The sequence below is a fragment of the Trachemys scripta genome, chromosome 2 (genome assembly GCF_013100865.1).
Source record: "Trachemys scripta elegans isolate TJP31775 chromosome 2, CAS_Tse_1.0, whole genome shotgun sequence".
NCBI lineage: Eukaryota > Metazoa > Chordata > Testudines > Emydidae > Trachemys > Trachemys scripta.
Genome location: NC_048299.1, coordinates 226,551,035 through 226,568,494, shown reverse-complemented (window position 1 = coordinate 226,568,494; position 17,460 = coordinate 226,551,035).

Here is a 17,460-nt window from a genome sequence, read left to right as displayed (position 1 = left end):
GAACAATCACAGAGGCTGAAATGCCTACAAACTGCATGGAGACTATTTAAAAACACCATCACAGAGGCTCAAGCTAAATGTATACCCCAAATAGAAAAAAGCAGTAAGAGGACCAAAAATGCCAACTGAAGGGTTGACTGGAGGGTAGTTAATGTAATGCTGAATTTTTTAAAAGCCTCCAGTAGTGATCCTGGCAATTACACGCTAATAAGCCTAACTTCAGTAGCAGGCAAACTGGTTGAAACTAGCGCTGTCAAGCGATTAAAAAAATTAATCGTGATTAATTATGCAATTAAAAAAAGAAATCATGATTAATTGCACTGTTAAACAATAATAAAATACCATTTATTTAAATATTTTTGGATGTTTTCTACATTTTCAAATATATTGATTTCAATTACAATACAGAATACAAAGTGTACAGTGCTCACTTTATATTTATTTTTTATTACAAGTATTTGCATTGTAAAAAATGAGAAGAAATAATATTTTTCAATTCACCTAATACAAGTACTGTAGTGCAATCTCTTTATCAAGAAAGTTGAACTTACAAATGTAAAATTATGTGCAAAAAAACTGCATTCAAAAATAAAACAATGTAAAATTTTAGAGCCTGCAAGTCCACTCAATCCTACTTCTTGTTCAGCCAATCGCTCAGACAAACAAGTTTGTTTACATTTACAGAAGATAGTGCTGCCCACTTCTTGCTTACAATGTCACCTGAAAGTGAGAACAGGCATTCTCATGGTACTGTTGTAGCCGCAGTTGCAAGATATTTATGTGCCAGATGCATTAAAGATTCATATGTCCCTTCATGCTTCAACCACTATTCCTGATTCTTAAACCTTGGGTCGAGTGCTGTAGCTATCTTTAGAAATCTCACATTGGTACCTTCTTTGCGTTTTGTGAAATCTGCAGTGAAAGTGTTCTTAAAATGAACAACATGTGCTGGGTCATCATCCGAGACTGCTATAATATGAAATATAAGGCAGAATGTGGGTAAAACAGAGCAAGGAACATACTATTCTCCCCCAAGGAGTTCAGTCACAAATTTAATTAATGTATTATTTTTTTAACAAGCGTCATCAACATGGAAGCATGTCCTCTGGAATGGTGGCCGAAGCATGAAGGGGCATACAAATAGCATATCTGGCATGTAAATACCTTGCAATGACAGCTACAAAAGTGCCATGCAAATGCCTGTTTTCACTTTCTGGTGACATTGTAAATAAGAAGAGGGCAGCATTATCTCCTGTAAATGTAAACAAACTTGTTTGTCTGAGTGATTGGCTGAATAAAGAGTAGGACTGAGTGGACTTGTAGGCTCTGAAGTTTTACATTGTTTTGTTTTTCAGTGCAGTTATGAAAAAAATCTACATTTATAAGTTGAACTTTCATGGCAAAGATTGCACTACATTACTTATATGAGGTGAATTGAAAAATACTATTTATTTTGTTTACAAATATTTGCACTGTAAAAATGATAATCAAAAATAATATACACTTTGATTTCAATTACAACACAGAATAGAATATATATGAAAATGTAGAAAAACATCAAAATATTTAATACATTTCAATTGGTATTCTATTCTTTAACAGTGCGAATAAAACTGTTATTAATCGTGATAAATTTTTTAATCACTATTAATTTTGTTGTATTAATTGCATGAGTTAACTGTGATTAATCGACAGTCCTAGCTGAAACTATAGTAAAGAACAAACTTATCAGACACATCAGTGAACATGATTTGTTGGGGAAGAGTCAGATTTTGTAAAAGGAAATCATGCCTCACCAATCTATTAGAATTATTTTAGGGACTCAGCAAGCATGTGGACAAGAGTGATCCAGTGGATATAATGTACTTGGACTTTCAGAAATCCTTTGACAAGGTCCCTCAACAAAGGCTCTTAAGCAAAGTAAGTAGTCATGGGATAAGAGGGAAGGTCAGTCATGAATCAGTAACTGGTTAATAGATAGGAAACAAAGGGTAGAAATAAATGGTCAGTTTTCACACTGGACAGAGGTAAACAGCAAGGTCCCCAAAAAGATCTGTACTGGGACATGTGCTGATCAACATATTCATAAGCAAACTGTTAAAGGGGGTGAAGAGTGAGGGGGCAAAACCAGCAAACAATACAAGATTACACAAGATAGTGGTCCACAGCTGAATGTGAAGAATTTCAAAGGGATCTCACTAAACTGGGTGACTGGGCAACAAACTGACGTATGAAATTCAATGCTGATAAACACAGGGTACTGCATGTTCAAAAAAAATAATCCCAACTATACATATAAAATGATGGGGTCTAAATTAGCTGTTACCACTCAAGAAAGAGATCTTGGAGTCATTGTGGATACTTCTCTGAAAATATCCATTCACTGTGTAGCAGCACTCAGAAAAGCTAATAGACTGTTAGGAACCATTAGGAAAGGGATAGATAATAAGACAGAAAATATCATAATGCCATATATAAATCCATGGTACACCCACACCTGGAATACTGCAAGCAGTTCTGGTCACCCCATCTCAAAAAATATATATATTAGAATTGGAAAAGGTACAGAGAAGGGCAACAAAATGATTAGGGGGTATGGTACAACTTCCATACAAGAAGAAATTAAAAAGACTGGGACTGTTCAGTTTAGAAAAGAGACAACTAAGGGGGACTTTGATAGAGATTATTTAGCCCTTCACATAACTAAGGCTCCATGTTTGTTACAGAGGTCACAGATTCCGTGACTTCTGCAGCAGCTGGTGTGCCTGGCCCGGGGGCCACCCAAGCAGCTCAGGCAGCCCCTGGGCCAGTCGCACCAGCTGCTGCTGGGGCAGTCTCGCTCCTACCCCCATCCCCCAGCAACAGGAGCTTGGGCTCAGAGCTGGGGGTTGGGGTGTGGGGCAGTACTTACCTGAGGGGGTTTCCCCGGAAGGATGACAGGAACTCCCCTCCCTCAATTCCCAGATCCACGTGCTGCCCAGATCCACGGTGCCCACAGGCACCACCCCTGCAGCTCCCATTGGCCGTGGTTCCCAGCCAATGGGAGCTGCAGAACCAGGGCTCGGGGTGGAGCGGAGGCAGCACATGGAGCTAGGAGCCGGATAGGGAGTCTGCCCCAGCCCTGCCAACCCTCCTCCCCCAGCACCTGCGGCACTCCCCTGGGCCACGTCCCCACCAGAGCACCCATGGCACCCCCCCTGGGTCAGGCTCCCCTCCGAGCACCCCCGGCATTCCCCAGGCCACACCCACCCCGAGTACCCACGGTATCCCCTGGGCCATCCCCCTGAGCCGCCCCCCTCCCAAGTTTTAGTGAGGGATATATAGTAAAAGTCAGGACAGGTAACGGGCCATGAATTTTTGTTTACTGCCCATGACCTGTCCGTGACTTTTACTAAAAATACCTGTGACTAAAATGTAGCCTTACACATAACACAAGAACTAGAAGTCACACAATGAAATTAATAGGCAGCAGATTTTAAACAAACAAAAGGAAGTACTTTTTCACATGATACCCAGTCAACCTGTGGAACTCATTGCCAGGGGATGTTGTGAAGACCAAAGGTAATAAAAAAAGAACTAGATAAGTTCATGGAGGATAGGTCCATCATTGACTATTAGCCAAGATGGTCAGGGACGCAACCCCATGGTCCAGGTATTCCTAATACCGCCAACTGCCAGAAGTTGGGACTTTATAACAAAGGATAAATCATTTGAAATTGCCTTGTTTTGTTTATTCTCTCTGAAGCATCTAGCATTGGCCACTCTCAGAAGACAGGATACTACTTTAGATGGCCTATTAGGCTGACCCAGTATGGCTGATCTTAATTTTTCTTTAAAATTAAGATAATTACTGGAAAACATGATACATATATTGACAAAGCTACTCAAGTTCTGGCATATCTATAGATATTGACATATACCCTCTATTCCCAATCCACTGCTACACAGACACACATGTAAATAGGAAAGTGATTCTGCATCCTGACTGAAAGGAGTCCTATGAAAAGTCCATCTGAACAACCTCAGAAGGACTGGTAAAAATCCACAATACCCAGTGAACTTTGCAGGATTGAGAGCTAAAATGCATAGTGCTCAGGGACCATGACTTGGGGCAGGTGTCAATATATGCATAGCCCTGCAAACTACTACCCTGATGGCTTGCAGATCTTCAGTTATATTTTTCCATGTTACATTTTGTTTAATGGAGGATCTGTGAAAAGCTCTGTTTTCGACTTTTCAGAGGGGACACAATAGATTCAGCTTCTCCCATCGTATGTAACAGCTGTAGAGTGGATTTTTGTGCTGTTTTTTATGGTGTGCACATATTACACAGCTAGCCAGAATTTAGCCCATAATGTGTTTTTAAAAGCTTTCCATTAGATGTCTGATACTCTGAGTTCATTTTTTGAAATAAGAATGTTATAGTTTTACTAAGAAGAAAAAGGGAGGCAAATACTATTATGGACATTTATTATAATTTTATACACAGAAAATAAGGGACACATTAGCTTATAAACTCCCTGAGTCCTTCCATAGCCTCCACCATAAACTTTAAAGCAAACCAGAACATTTACTCTTTTCAGTGCTTCGGGTATTTTAAAAAGAAAGGCACAGATTTTTGGCAGCTGAAAATAGCAGCCTTTCCAGTCAAACAAAAGAATTATTGTTTCTGGTGGTGGCCCAAAGGATTAAATACTATGTAAAAAGCAGCATACTTTTGTGTACCTTAATCACAGCAAAACTAAAGGCTGTGTTCCAGTTTTGTCCTCCTTTATACATCCATTGTCTCTTCTTCTTTTTATGCTTCCTCTTTCCTCTCCCTAACACCAGAAGAGGGCACTTTACACAACATCCTGTCCCTCTCATATTGTCCATATGTACCTAGCAAATGCAATTGGAGCAAAATGTTGGCAGACATATACATTAGTGTGGTTTTCCGATAGAGAGTCATAGATTCTACAGTCAGAAGAAACTACTCTAATAATCTAGTCTGACTTCCTGAATAACAATGAAATTGGCCAGAGAGACTGGGGTGCTGTATTTGCAGAAAAGCAATACATCGGCCACATTATTTTGTCCTTCCTTGCTTGCTTTCTGCTGTTTGTTATTTACTATGGGTCCCTCTGCCCACTACTCACCCTCCCCTATACAGAATGAATGGTATTCATATTTTGAAAGCTCCCCTATCAGTGAAGGTATTCATTGAGGAGCCTAATTCCACCCCCACAAATCCCCTGTCTAAGATTGCTATTAGAAATGGAGATCACACAGATAGCAGAAGGATCCCAAGTGTCTTCTTTCCTTCCAGTCCAAATAAAGGATCCATTCCAATGCATGAGGTGGATATTCTTGACTTCATCCCCACCACCCACACACAACATAATTAAAAGTGATTTAAAATAATATGGTTTTGAAAAACATATGTTAGAGGCCAAACTGTTTTTAAGAACTACATTTTATTTTCCATTTAAAAATAAGAAAAGCACTGGTAAATTTTAGGATTAAGAGTATTTATTTTAAAGCCATGTGTATTTGTCAGCTTGTTGCACTTAAATTATATGGTTTAGTATAAATGTGGCTGAGTAAATAAGAGTATAATAATCATAGAGTATGTGTATCTGAATATATACAGAGTCTAGTTTAGGGGAATTTCACGGTATTTCTAAATGACTGAATAATTTCTCCATTATTGTCAACATTTTTGCAGGCAGTTTAAGGATAGGTTTATCTCTGTTATCTGGTAAATATCCAGGAATAAAACTATCTCCTTTGTATGATTGTGATAGGAGAACCACATTTTGTCACTTTCTCATTTAAATAATGAGAACATCATAATTAGAGGTGATCAGAAAATTTTGGCAACTGCATGTTGGATAGACTTGAGGGATTTAATGAGAGAATCCAGGAGGCCAGAGAAAAGGATGTTGTCAGGGATGGATATGTAGACCCAGTAGTCATCAGGGAAACGTGGTCTAGATGAAATTATTGTTAGGTGGGTGCACAACTGATTGAAAGACTGTACTCAAAAAGTAGTTATCAGTGCTTTGCTGTCAAACTGGGAGGGCATATCTAGTGGGGTTCCACAGAGGTCAGTCCTGGTTCAGTACTAGTCAACATTTTTATTTATGACTTAATAATGGAGTGGAGAGTATATTTATAAAATTTCTAGATGACACAAGCTAGGAGGGGTTCCAAGCACTTTGGAGAACAGGATTAGAATTCATAACAACTGTGACAAATTAGAGAATTGGTCTGAAGTCAACACGATGAAATTCAATAAGTATTACACTTAGGATGGAAAAATCAGGTGAACAGCTACAAAATGGGAATAATTGACTATGTGGTAGTAGTGTTCAAAAGGGATTTATAGTAGATCACAAACTGAATATGAGTCAATAATGTCATGCCGTTGTGAAAAAGGCTAATAACATTCTGGGGTGTATTAACAGAAGTGTTGTATGTAAGACATGGAAGGCAATTGTCCCATTCAACTCAGCACTGGTGAGGCCTCAGCAAAACTTTAGGAAATATGTGGATAAATTGGAAAGAGTCCAGAGGAGAGCAGCAAAACTGATAAAAAGTTTAGAAAACCTGATCTATGAGGAAAAGTTAAAAAAAACTGGGCCTGTTTAGTCTTGAAAACAGAAGACTGAGAGGGGACCTGATAACAGATATGATATGGGCTGTTCAAATATGTTAAGGACTGTTATAAAGAGGATGGTGATCACTTGTTCTCCATGGCCACTGAAAGTAGGACAAAAAGTAATGGGCTTAACCTGCAGCAAGAGAGATTTAGGTTAGATATTAGGAAAAACGTTCTAACTCTAAGGGTAGTTAAGGTCTGAAATAGGCTTCCAAGGGAGGCTGTGGAATCCCCGTCATTGGAGGTTTTTGAGAACAGGTGGGACAAACTGCCATCAAAGATAGTCTAGGTATACTTTGTTCTGCCTCAGAGTAGGGGGCTGGATTTGATGCCTGCTCGAGATTCCTTCCAGCCCTACATTTCTTTGGTTCTTTGGACACTGAGAGAAAGCAGCAGAGAAACTTCTTAAGGAGAGGAGAATGTAAGAAAAGAACTAACTGAGCATAGCCCCCAAAACAGTCATAACCGGAAAACCAAGGAGGAAGCAATCAATAGTGTCAAAAGCAGCAGATAAATTGAGAAGGACGTTGATGGAGAAGAAGGAGGAAATAATTCAAAGGCAGGTCATTACTGCATTCAATGAAAGCAGTCATGGTGGACTCATGTAGGAGGAAGCCAGAGTGCAGAGAAGAGGAAGCTAAGTTAGCAGGGGTGGTCAGCACATTCAAGGACCTGGAAGTGAGATGAAGAGAAGGGAGACGGAGTAGATGAAGATGCAGGAGGAGTCCCTTCACAAATTCTGGACATGACCAATTCTACCCCCACCCCTAGATATAATCTCTTCCCCATAGCACGTACACCTCTACCCCAATATAACGCTGTCCTTAGGAGCCAAAAAATCTTACCGCGTTATAGGTGAAACCGCGTTATATCGAACTTCCTTTGATCTGCTGGAGTGCGCAGCCCCGCCCCTCCCCCGGAGCGCTGCTTTACCGCGTTATATACAAATTCATGTTATATCGGGTCGCGTTATATCGGGGTAGAGGTGTATAGCATATGTTGGGATGGTTATGGAGAGAAAACTGAACATTGTTTCTTAGGTCATACAACAAAGAGCACCAACCCCAAGACATCACAGAGAGCCCTAGTTCATTTGAACCCACCCCAGGTGAAGAAGGAATCCACCACAAGTGTGCAGTAGGCAAGGGCCATTGTGATATGCTCAGTCCGAGTTCCCTGTGATGTATGTTCCTGGCCCTTCGAGGCCCACTGCTGGTGGCTCCGTGGTCCTCCTACTCCCCACTCCAGGAAGATGCTGCAAAGGTGGGTCCTCCAGGCAGGGCTGGTGCAAGAATGTTTTGCGCCCTAGGTGAAACTTCCACCTTGCGCCCTCCCCACAACCCGAGCCCTGCGGCAGCTCCCCACCCCCGCCCTGAGGCACCCCCCCCCAGTGACAGCTCCCCCCCCCACCCAGGGAGCCGTGCGGCAGCTCCACACCCCAGCTCACCTCTGCTCCGCCTCCTCCCCGAGCACGCCATCGCTGCTTCACATCTCCCGCCTCCCAGGCTGGTGGCGCCAATCAGCTGTTTGGCGCCGCAAGCCTGGGAGGGAGAGAAGCAGAGCGGGGCGGCGTGCTCAGGGGAGGAAGCGGAGCAGAGGTGAACTGAGGCGGGGAGTTCCCCTGCGTGTCGCCCCCCCCTTACTTGCTGCAGGCAGCCCTCCTCGTACCTCCGCCCTCCGGCCCCCTCTACCTAAATGCTGAAGATCCGGCCGCTGCGGTTGCCGCCGAAGAAAATGCCACCCCCAAAATGCTAGCGCCCTAGGCGACCTCCTAGGTCGCCTAATAGGTTGCACCGGCCCTGCCTCCGGGCCTGCCTAGAGAGGCCTTGTGGAAGCAGCCTGTCAGAGTCCAGCAGGCTCAGATAAAAGGAGCTGCAGGGTGTTAGCAGGTCAGCTCCTGGCTGGAGTCAGAGGTCCAAAGAAGGGGGCTCTGCTCTGGATGAAGGAGCTTGGTGGGCTGCATTTGCTAAAACTAGGATCAAGAGGACCTGAGAGCTCTAGCCCTAAGGTAATGGGCAGAGGTAAAGAGACCAACTGGGAAGAGGCCCAGGGAATGTCACAACAACCAGTTAAAGGAAGGGATACGTAGTGCACACATTCTGTGTTGAAGAGTATGAATGGCATGATCCAATGACCCTATAAAGTAACTAATGTTAGATACATTGGTGTGAAAATACCACAGTACTTATTTAAATTAAATGCCTTTAGGGAAAGAACCATAACTAGAATATCAAATATTACCATTGGTTGAGAAGTGATAAATCATCTAAGTATTGAAGTACATAAACATGGGACTCAATTTCCTGGAAAAAAAAATATTTTTTTCATGTTTGGATTTTTCCATGCCTTTACCTTATAGGTCACATAATTCTTAATTATATTTCTTGTAAAGCCACTAACAGCCATACACTTAATTATTCTTATATAGATATATATATTTATCCCATGGTAAGTGCTGGCATGCTGTATGGTTTCCTTTGACAACCAAATGGTGTTGAACTTGGAATGTGTGCATATACAGGGCTTCAGCTTGACAGTGTTTATGATATCAAAAAAGGATAAACACCAGGCAAGTGAAAGTCACATGTGGGATTAAAAAACTTCCCACTGTGTAGATTGTTATGCTCAGCCAGATCCTGAGCTACTGTGGCTGGGGACAGCTCTAGTGAAGTTTAAAGATGTTACATCCATTTACACCCGGTGAGAATCTTGTCCTATATCTTTACTGGCACTAATTGATTTGTATTTATGACTTGATGTCCATTGCAATCTTAAGATCTTCACAAATACCTGTAATAGAAATTCTCAATTAAGTATATTTGTGTCAAGCTAACATTTAAAGTAACTCTGTGAACCCAGAATGTTTGAGTGAAATCCTGGCCCTATTGAAATTAATGGGAGTTTTGCCACTAATTTTAGTGGCATCAGGATTTCACTCAAGCATTCTGGATTCACAGAGTTGCTTTAAATGTTAGCCCAGCACAGGTATTATTAATTGAGAATTTCTATTACAATGTGACAGGGAGGGGAGTGCCCATCCAGAGTACCCCAGCCTTCAAGCTGTCCTCTGTCTCAAGACACTGAGGCCTAGTCGATAAAATCACTAGGGTCCCCCTTGTCAGCAGGGTGGTGAGACTTAGTGGCCTGAGCCAATAGGATTGCCCTGAGCTGCAGGGCAACAAGGCTTAGTGGCCAGAGTCAATAATTTTGTCTGGATCCACATGGCGGGAAGGCCTAGTGGCCAAAGTCCATAGGTTCGCCCTGATCCGAAGGACGGGAAGGCCTAGTAGCCAGAGTCAATAGGTTCACCCTGATCCGCAGGGTGGAAAGACCTAGTGGCCTGAGTTAATAGGTTCACCCTGATCTGCAAGGCGGTATGGTCTAACGGTCAGAGTGGGGTTTGGGCCACATCCCAGGGGTGGGTAGCAGGCCCTTCCTGCTTCACCAGCTCCCAGCCCATGGCCCTGGTAGTGGTGATTGGTAGTGGCCCCTCCACTTGGGTTGTGCTGCTTCAGGGGGCTCTGACCTCCAAGTGGTATCCCCAGGTACCTGGGCATCACCCCTTAGACCAGGGTACAATGGAATTAGATTTTTAAATCAAAATATGGACCCTGGATTTCAGAAAAGCAGACTTCGACTCCCTTAGGGATCCCCTGGGAGGCTAATATGAGGAGGCAAGGAGTCCAGGAGAGCTGGCTGCATTTTAAAGAAGCCTTATTGAGGGTGCAGGAATAAACCATCCCGATGTGCAGAAGGAATAGCAAATATGGCAGGCAAACAGCTTGGCTTAACAGTGAAATCTTCGGTGAGCTTAAACTCAAAAAGGAAGCTTACAAGAAGTGTAAGCTTCAGATGACTTCAGACAGATGACTAGGGCGAAGTATAAGAATATTGCTAAAGCATGCAGGGGTGTAATCAGGAAGGCCAAAGCACAATTGGAGTTGCAGCTAGCAAGGGATATGAAGGGTAACAAGTAGGGTTTCTACAGGTATGTTAGCAACAAGAAGGGACTCATTGTCACTCCAAAGTTAGTAATATGGAAGTAAATAACATAAAGGTAATGCCCAAAATGCCTTGATCTTTTTTTTTAAATGAATTACAATGTATCCAGGGAGGAGTATAAAAATATTGCTCAGGCATGCAGGAGTGAAATCAGGAAGGCCAAATCACACTTGGAGTTGCAGTTAGCAAGAGATATTAAGAGTAACAAGAAGGGTTTCTTCAGGTATGTTAGCAATAAGAAGAAAATCAAGGAAAGTGTGGGCCCCTTACTGAATGAGGGAGGCAACCTAGTGACCGAGGATGTGGAAAAAGCTAATGTACTCAATGATTTTTTTGCCTCTGTCTTCACGAACAAGGTCAGCTCCCAGACTGCTGCACTGGGCAGTACAGTATGAGGAGAAGGTGGCCAGCCCTCTGTGGAGAAAGAAGTGGTTCGGGACTATTTAGAAAAACTGGACGTGCACAAGTCCATGGGGCCGGATGCGCTGCATCCAAGGGTGCTAAAGGAGTTGGCGGGTGAGATTGCAGAGCCATTAGCCATTATTTTTGAAAACTCATGGCGATCGGGGGAGGTCCCGGATGACTAGAAAAAGGCTAATGTAGTGCCCATCTCTAAAAAAGGGAAGAAGGAGGATCCGGAGAACTACAGGCCAGTCAGCCTCACCTCAGTCCCTGGAAAAATCATGGAGCAGGTCCTCAAGGAATCAATTATGAAACATTTAGAGGAGAGGAAAGTGATCAGGAACAGTCAGCATGGATTCACGAAGGGGAAGTCGTGCCTGACTAACCTAATTGCCTTCTATGATGAGATAACTGGCTCTGTGGATGAGGGGAAAGCAGTGGATGTGTTATTCCTTGACTTTAGCAAAGCTTTTGATACGGTCTCCCACAGTATTCTTGCCGCCAAGTTAAAGAAGTATGGGCTGGATGAATGGACTGTAAGGTGGATAGAAAGCTGGCTAGATCGTCGGGCTCAACGGGTAGTGATCAATGGCTCCATGTCTAGTTGGCAGCCGGTTTCAAGCGGAGTGCCCCAAGGGTCGGTCCTGGGGCCGGTTTTGTTTAATATCTTTATTAATGATCTGGAGGATGGTGTGGACTGCACTCTCAGCAAGTTTGCAGATGACACTAAACTAGGAGGCGTGGTAGATACACTAGAGGGTAGGGATCGGATACAGAGGGACCTAGACAAATTAGAGGATTGGGCCAAAAAAAACCTGATGAGGTTCAACAAGGACAAGTGCAGAGTCCTGCACTTAGGACGGAAGAATCCCATGCACTGCTACAGACTAGGGACCGAATGGCTAGGTAGCAGTTCTGCAGAAAAGGACCTAGGGGTCACAGTGGACGAGAAGCTGGATATGAGTCAACAGTGTGCTCTTGTTGCCAAGAAGGCTAACAGCATTTTGGGCTGTATAAGTAGGGGCATTGCCAGCAGATCGAGGAACGTGATCATTCCCCTTTATTCGACATTGGTGAGGCCTCATTTGGAATACTGTGTCCAGTTTTGGGCCCCACACTACAAGAAAGATGTGGAAAAATTGGAAAGAGTCCAACGGAGGGCAACAAAAATGATTAGGGGTCTGGAGCACATGACTTATGAGGAGAGGCTGAGAGAACTGGGATTGTTTAGTCTCCAGAAGAGAAGAATGAGGGGGGATTTGATAGCAGCCTTCAACTACCTGAAGGGGGGTTCCAAAGAGGATGGAGCTCAGCTGTTCTCAGTGGTGGCAGATGACAGAACAAGGAGCAATGGTCTCAAGTTGCAGTGGGGGAGGTCCAGGTTGGATATTAGGAAACACTATTTCACTAGGAGGGTGGTGAAACACTGGAATGCGTTACCTAGGGAGGTGGTGGAGTCTCCTTCCTTGGAGGTTTTTAAGGCCCGGCTTGACAAAGCCCTGGCTGGGATGATTTAGTTGGGAATTGGTCCTGCTTTGAGCAGGGGGTTGGACTAGATGACCTCTTGAGGTCCCTTCCAACCCTGATATTCTATGATTCTATGATTCTATGATCTGTTAAGTATCAGAGGGGTAGCCGTGGTAGTCTGGATCTCATAGACTCATAGACTCATAGACTTTAAGGTCAGAAGGGACCATTATGATCATCTGGTCTGACCCCCTGCATGCTGCAGGCCGCAATACCCTTCCCTGGACTCTGCCGTTGAAGTCCCCGATCCTGTGTTTTAGTGACTTCAATCGGCTGAGACCCTCCTGCTAGTGATCCCTGCCCCATGCTGCGGAGGAAGGCGAAAAACCTCCAGAGGCTCAGCCAATCTACCCTGGAGGAAAATTCCTTCCCGACCCCAAATATGGCGATCAGTAATACCCCGATCTGTAAAAAGCGACAAAGAGTCCTGTGGCACTTTATAGACTAACAAAAGTACTGGAGCATAAGCTTTTGTTAGTGAATACCCACTTCGTCAGACGTCAAAAATTTCCACCACATGTGTCTGACGAAGTGGGTATTCACCCATGAAAGCTTATGCTCCAATACTTCTGTTAGTCTATAAGGTGCCACAGGATTCTTTGTCAATATATCTGTTACTTAGTCAATTGTCAATAGATCAAGACTCTTTTTATTTTATTTTCATTTACTTTGTTCTAACAAAAATGGGGTTGGGGTGAGAGGAAAGGTTCTAACATGTACACAACTTTTTACATTATATATAAACATGCACACACTATATTGCATTGAATAAGTTCTAGGAATCAAATCTATGGAAAGTGGACAACTTTCCATAGTTGAAGAGAAATAAATGTTCTGTATCTTCTTTATTATATATTGGGTTGTTTTTCTGCATATATTATAGGTATTGTATTCTAAATGCACTTTGCCCACTTTTCTATTAAAACAATAATTGTTGTCTACTCTTACAATCCGAGTTGAGTAATGTTTGCAACAAGTCATCATATCTGACATAATTACACACAAACTTTGCTAAAAGAGCAGTAGTAAGGTTGTAAAGTTAAGCACTCAAAAGTTATGAAATGCCAAAATTAAGGTTGCCACTTGAATGAATAGAGTAACTGATAGCAGTAGTAGGTTGTCATCCTCTGTATGGACCAGCATTAGAGGTGGGGATGGGACACGTCAGTAGGTTTCACAGGTATTTGCTGACAGGAGACTAATAGTGACTCGGGAATCTTGGCTTCATTGCAGGCTCTGGAGGGGAGTGTGCTCTAGCTGGCACAGTCTCTTCTTCTTTGCAATTGAAGTTCCCAACTGCTCCACAAGCTTAACCTCTTCTGCCTCATCCCTTTAAACCTGTCCTTTTCTCAGTCCTGTCTCTTCCCCAACCACTGGCTCCTTGTCCCAGTCCTATTCTCCTCACATAGCCAGTCCTCATCTCCATTCTGCTGGTATTTCATCACAGTCCCCTCCCTGTCCCAGTTTCCCCTGCCCCAGCCTCCTTGTTCCAATCTTCTCCCACCTGGTCCTGTCCTGCATCCAGCTCTTGTCCCCTCTGCATTCTTCCTTCGTGCTGCCTGGGCTGAGCAGAGAGGTCACTGAGTACACAGGAGACACAGACTCTCAGTTCTGATATCCAGACCTGCCATGGGTTGGAGCAGTTGGGAACTTCAATTGCAAAGGAAGTCCTGCTCGAACTCCCTCCTGCACCAGGTCAAAGTGGGGATGCTGACTAATCTCCCTTCCCCCCTAACAGGTGACCAGAAGAGATGGGGGGAGGACTTCATAGGTCCATAGGTCCACTCCACATCCACCCTCCCAACCATGAAAGTGGTGAAATACTGGGTTTTGTCAGGGGCCACTGTCAGCACTGCTCCTAGTTGCTCCTTTCTTGGGAGGCCTGGGACCAATTTTTCCCTCACCTCCAGATTGGCCAAGGAGATTTGGGGTTTTTTTGTCTTCACCACAGCGGGTTCAGGGGGGTTTCGTTGGAGCGAACACAAAATGGGAGTTAGGCTATGATGTCGCAACTCATTATGTAAATGCAGGGCAGATGTCCAGTGCAGGTACTCCATAGGGAAGGGATACAGTGATCAGAAAAAAATGGATTGGTAAAGAATTTAAAGGAGGTATTGTTTAAAGCAGTGGAAACAGGGGGATGGGGTTTGGCCTCCTATGATGGGTCTGACAGGAAGCCAGACCTACCCCTTTATAGCTCCTCTCCTTTAACCCTCATACAATGGGGACGGGGGGCAGGGGATGATGAGGTCCTAATAGCAGGTTGGCTGGGGACCAGGATGGGTAAGGGTGAGGGCTGATGGAAGTCCCCCAGGTAGATATTGAAATGACCATGGAATTACCTGTATTGTACACTTTGATCTAGTGGGTACTCTCAGACATTTAAGAATAAAGTTGCAGGCTAATTAAACTACATCGAGTGACTCTTGTCCTTCTTCCAGCATCACCGGATGATGTACTTCAGGCACCTTTCTCTCCTATGGGCCTGCCTCCCTGGAGGGCCACATCTCCCACAGTGGTCAGAGATGTCTTGTGCATCATGGGAGTCACATGATTCTGGATGCTTTATGGGACTTGGCCTATTGAGGAGAATGGGGGCATCAGGCTCTTGAATTACAGCCCCCCCAAGGTAACACACTACTATGGGAAAATGCAGTTTAATATTGGACTGCCGTGAAACAAAGCAGTTCTGGAAAGTTCAATAAACCAAAACATTTTGAGTTCAGGAATGTCAAAATGTTTGAATAGAAAATGTCAAAATGAAATGTTTTGAACTCTTTGGGAATTTTTGTTTGATGAAATATTTTGAAATTGAAATTTCTCATCCCAATGTGGGACACAAAAAACATGTTGAAATATCAGAAGTTCCTGTAGGATGGAATTTCCAAATTTTGCTAAGCTCTGACTGTGATTGCCTTTCAGGGAAAACAGTGAAACTATTCTAAGTGTAGTCAAGTCAAATACACAAAGTAAACAGCAAAAGACTGAACTATTTTTTCCTCTCTCTAATCTCTTTGTTATAGAAACCTTAGGTGTTACAATGTAGTAACTGATAGGTTGTAACAATAGAAGATACTACAATATTCAAACAGAAAGGTGGGTTTAAAATCGAGGATGTCACACTAAAATTATGGTTTTAGCCCATGAAAGCTTATGCCCAAATAAATTTGTTAGTCTCTAAGGTGCCACAAGTACTCCTCGTTCTTTGAATTGGTATAGAAATCACCCATAACAATGAAGAGGTTTTTTTTAAACAAAAACTATATAGAGACAAAACAACATCTATGACCATGAAAGCTGATGTAAATTCAGTGTTGTCATACCATCAAATAGGTGAAAGGCATCCAGCTTTTGTAATTAACTTTTCTCAATATGCTGTGTATTACAATAAGCTTGAACGGAAAATGTGATACATTTAAATGATTTTGAAACGCTTTATATTGATCAAATATGGCATACTCCATCTATAAAGTGATGAGAATAGAAAACAAACTGGATACAGATTTTTAGACCGCAGCACATTAGAAATCAGTGAAGATTACCCGAAGATTGAATTTGATTGGCAACCATAACACTGTGACAGTTGTCAGCTCTAATAATGTATTACTGTGCTACAAATCCAAATGCAATGATACAATGGAATGAAGGGAGAAAAGGGCATAATTGAAAGGAATTATCTGGCATGCAAATGCTAAAATGCACACTTTTCCAAAGTCTTGTTAGCAAGGTCAAATGCTGTTGGGTTGATGATTTTTTTTTAATTAAAGTTTATAAAGTGAGTGGGAAAAGTTCACTCTACTTCCATTATTTCAAATTGTTTTTTAAATGTTGCCTTTATGAAATGTGCCACCAGCTTTGTTGATTATCATTTTAAATTTGCAAAGTTTGGGGTTTTCCTTCTACTCTGAAGTAGTGCCAGAGTATACTCAGTGAATTTTGCCTATGTTAGAAATATTTTAGATTAAAAGCAAATATATAAAGTTAAAAAACATAAATATACTTCCAAATGATCATTAATCCAGGCAAATGCATAATAAAGTTTTATATCATAACATTTTAATTCACTATAAGTACAGCTTTTTTTACTTTTATTAGTGAATCCACTGTAAAAGTATTATCTTTTTCTATATACTTTGATGGTTCTGATTTAAAATCTAAAATGCTTTCTCATGTCAATGACAATCTTAATAGAGTCCAATTAGTTCCACAAGGCACTTTCTGATGCACAGGCCTCTGGCTTGATTGCGGTGAATGGTGGGTATTTCCTGTGTTTAAGTCCACATATGGATTGAGTAAGGCAGTGGCAGAGAGACTACTGTTTTCCTTCACTACATCTTCATTTCTTTTTCACAGGCTAAGCCTTTTTTGTTTTTCCTGGCTCTGTTGTCAAAATACTGACCGGAGTTTTGGCTCATGATATTGGAACACTAGGCCAAAACAATCCTCTGGAAACCAGTGTGGTAAAATGAATTTTACTCTATACATTCACCATTCAGCCATGTGAATAACCACTCCCGTTGACCCACTCTGGTTTAGAAACAACATGGGTTTGCCCCCAGAATTGTTTGATTTATTTGACAAGCTTTTCCAAGCTGCGTCTATCAACACTGAAAATGTTCTCAGGCTTGGTTTCTTGTGTCACATGCACTGCAAATATTAAAATGCACTCTAATCATTTTCTGCATCTATTGAATTAGACAAGGTGAATGTGTTTTGTATGCTGAAGGATTTCTTTGAAAAAAACACCAGTTTTTCCTAATATAGGCAGACAGGATACTTTGAAACATTTCCCCCCAAAACCTCAAAATGAGTGTGTTTTAATTATTATTTTTAGCGTATCCTCTGGAAAAACATAATTCTGCATAGTTCTATTAATGTTAACATAA